Raw genomic sequence first — 4,192 nt, forward strand, 5'->3', positions numbered from 1 at the left:
ACTTACTCGCTTCTGTATATGCGCTTCGTTACGTGGCGAGCGAGCAACTCATTTCTCCCCGCCCCCGCGGAAAGTCAACACAGGTCCTTCCGCGCGCGCCCCAGGGAGTGTCTCCCCTGCCCTCCCGCGCCTGACCCCTGCAACGCGCAGGGTCGCCGCCCTCCCCTCGGGCTCCAGCGCGCCCTGGGGAAGCGGGCGCCGGGCTCCCACGCAGTGAACTAGTATGAAGCTGAAGCTAGAGCCCAGGGTTCGCTGTGGGGCGCCGGGGGCCTTGCAGCGCCGCCGTTGTTGAGGGCGGGTGAAAAGCTGACAAGGAGTCAGTGGGTGACGGATGTATGTGAGCAAGTGGGACCATCAGAGATGGGAGCAGCCGGTATTCACTGAACACAGGGTCCAATATAGGGTGATCAGATGTCCTGGTTTTATAGGGACAGTCCCGATTTTTGGGTCTTTTCCTATTACCCTCCACCCCCTGTCCCGATTTTTCACATTTGCTGTCTGACTAGGCTGACCAGTGTGAAAAATCGGGACAGGGAGTGGGGGGTAATAGGAGCCTATATAAGAAAAAGCCCCATGTATCGGGACTGTCCCTATAAAATCGGGACATCTGGTCACCGTAGATAGCACACTTGGTTAAGAAGAAAGTTGGAGTCATTTTTAGCTAGCGGGCGCTCAGGGGGATAATAATGTCTATCTAGCTCTTCACATTTGCATAGCAATGTCCATACCCTAACTGATTCAGCAAACTCTGTGGGTGTAGTTGCTGCTCAAGCAGTAGTTTCACTGAAATTTAGTAATCAAAAAAATGTTTTAGCAATGTCCTTACTTACTGTAATTCTGTTTTTAATTAGTGCACAGAGGTAGTACATAGGCATTGCTAAACAAACGTCAGAGACTTTTTAAATAAAAGCCAATAAAATAGACTTTGCTTAAAGAAAAGGCAGAGTAGGTTTGTATCTATACAAAATTACAAGTATTTTCATTTATTAATGAGAACAGCAGCAATTGGCATCTGCTTTCACTGCCACAGTTACTAAGCTATGTGAGTTCCTGGAATGCTACACTATGTCAGTGACAAATTCTGCAACATGTATAAATAAATGCTACTGAATTTAATTATGAGAGATGTAGTATGTCCATTCAATCTTGTGAGTTTCTCTTTTTCGGCGTGCATATTGCCATCATCTGAAAGGAGTGTCCAATTTGCTCAAATTGTGAGAAATTGAATGGTGACATCTATCCATCATTTTCTGAAGTATCTATGTAGTTACACTGAAGTGTCCAGATTCCCTCAGGGTCTCACAAACCACACTATCACTCAGTTTGTGTAATATGTACATGCAATTAACATGCCCCTGAATTTACAACAATGTATAAAACTAAGATAACATATTTCATGGTTTTAGTATTTAGAAAGGTATTTACTTTAGTAGCACTTCAGTAGGTGATATTTTATTAATGCAGAAGCATTAATAAATATCACCTACTGCAGATACCCTGTTGAAAGGCCCAGCCTTCCTGTTGACCAAAGAGTCCTGCACTTGCCTGTCAACCCTACTTCTTGGCTGGCTCCATCACCTGTTCATCCCTGTAGAATCTTTGTGGGTTGTGCTCCCAGCCCGTCAATCTTGGAAGATTAATTCATCCTCATTTTTAATAAAGATTCATATCAGTCATGGATTCCTTATAAAATCTACAATTTACAAATAAAAATATGCTTTCTGATTGCCAGTCTACATTGCGGGAACTGAAATAAGTTGAGTCTTTCTGGCTAATGCACCATCATTCTCCAGGCAAAATCCTGTCCATGTATACACAAATGCAACCAATCGTCTTGCAGTCATTCTGCTGGGGTACGAGAAATCAGGAACACACAGTGAGCACAAAAGCATGGATCCTCCACCATCCCAACTGAATATTTGGGGGGAGATTTCTATGAAGAGGACCTCATAAAGATTTCTTCCTCTCTCGTCATTTGCTGATGGCTTTTCAGTGGGAGGAAGCAACCACGTTCTTACTTAAAAACGCCATTGATGACACATGAGCTAGATAAAAAAAAATCTTCCTCACTTCTCCATAGTTTTGTTGTCTATGTAGCACCAGCAGGAGTACAGAGTAGTAAAAGCTTATTTTTTGTCCCTAACGTAAGGCACGGGGAACAGATGTGTTCAGCAAGAAGTGCCATATTTACATGTTAACCGTTTAAAATAAAATTATTAGCACTAAAAGCAATTTAAGTGCTAATTTTATATGTAGACAATGCACAAGAGGAAAACACTGTCTTTCTATGAAAATAAATGTCTTCTTGTTGCAGGTCACTGGGAGAGAGGGTAGGTAGATTTGTTTTATTTAAATATTTTTTTCCAACACAGTTTCCTCCCTTTTTTTTTTTTTTTTTTTGGTCATTTGGCCTATTGAGCAGCCGCTACTTAAAGTTGAAACAGTCTTGAAATCTGTGAATAGCTGTGAGAGCATGACAGTCAGACTTGGTCATCAGATTCCCTCTTTTCTCCATCCTCACATTACTTACTTTGCAGGGCCGGCTTTAGTAAGTGCGGGGCCCGATTCGAACACTTGAAACGGGGCCCCAGCAGGGATGACTGAAAAAAAAAACACATTAAAAAACATGTGGGACTTGTACTCACTGGGCGGCACTCCTAGTCTTCGGAGGCGGGTCCTTCACTCGCTCTGGGTCTTCGACAACACTGAAGGACCAGCCGCTGAAGTGCAGCCGAAGACCTGGAGCGAGTGAAGGACCCGCCGCCGAAGTGCTGCACAAGACCAGCAGCCTCTAGCCAGGGAAGAGATTCTTGGCCACTTGCCCCGTCTGGCGGCCCTGCCCCTGTGTGCGAGGCCCTCTTAGGAGCGGGGCCCGATACAGGGAAATTGGTGGAATTGCTCTAAAGCCGGCCCTGATCCTAACTCTAGCTCCAAGTGCCCTGCTCATAGGAACCTTAACCCTAGCTCCAAGTGCCCTACCCTTAGGAACCCTAACCTTAGGCAGGAAAACCTACCCATAAGAACCCTAACCCTAGCTCCAAGTGCCCTACCCTTAGGAACCCTAACCCTAGGACGAGAAGCCCTACCCATAGGAAACCTAACCTAGTTCCAAGTGTCCTACCCATAGGAACCCTAACCATAGGGCGGGGCGACCTACTCATAGGAACTCTAACCCTAGCTCCAAGTGCCCTACCCTTAAGAACCTTAACCCTAGGGCGAGAAGCCCTACCCATAGGAACTCTAACCCTAGCTACAAGTGCCCTACCCTTAGGAACCCTAACCCTAGGGTGGGGCACCCTACCCATAGGAACCCTATTCCTAGCTCCAAGTGCCCTACCCTTAGGAAACCTCACCCTAGGGCGGGAAGCCCAACCCATAGGAAACTTACCATAGCACCAAGTGTCCTACCATTAGGAACCCTAATCCTAGGGTGGGAAGACCTACCCATAAGAGCCCTAACTCTAGCTCCAAGTGTCCTACTCATAGGAACACTAAAGCTACCTACAAGTGCCGTACCCTTAGGAACCCTAACCATAGGGCAGGAAGCCCAACACATAGGAACAATAACCCTAGCTCCAAGTGCCCTACCCATAGGAACCCAAACCCTAGGGCGGGAAGCCCTAACCATAGTAACCCTATCCCTAGCTCCAAGTGCCCTACTCTTAGAAACCCTAACCTTAGGGCGGGGCAGACTACCCATAGGAACCATAACCGTAGGTCCAAGTGCCCTACCCATATGAACCCTAACCCTAGCTCCAAGTGCCCTACCCTTAGCAACCCTAACCCTAGGGCGGGGTGCCCTAACCATAGTAACCCTCACCATAGTTCCAAGTGTCCTAACGATGGGAACCCAAACCTCAGGGCGGGAAGCCTGACCCATACGAACCCTAACACTAGCTTCAACTACCCTACCCTTAGGAGCCCTAATCATAGGAACCCTAACCCTAGCTCCAAGTGTCCTACCATTAGCAACCCAAATCCTAGGGAGGGGTGCCCTACCCATAGGAACCCTAACCCTAGCTCCAAATGCCCTACACATAGGTAACCTAAACGTAGGTCCAAGTGCCCTACACTTAGGAACCCTAACACTAGGGAGGGAAGTCCTACCCATAGGAATCCTAACTCTATCTCCAAGTGGCCTACTCATAGGAACAATAACCCTACCTCCAAGTGCCCTACCCTTAGGAACTGT

Source organism: Mauremys mutica, chromosome 8, assembly GCF_020497125.1.
Source record: "Mauremys mutica isolate MM-2020 ecotype Southern chromosome 8, ASM2049712v1, whole genome shotgun sequence".
NCBI lineage: Eukaryota > Metazoa > Chordata > Testudines > Geoemydidae > Mauremys > Mauremys mutica.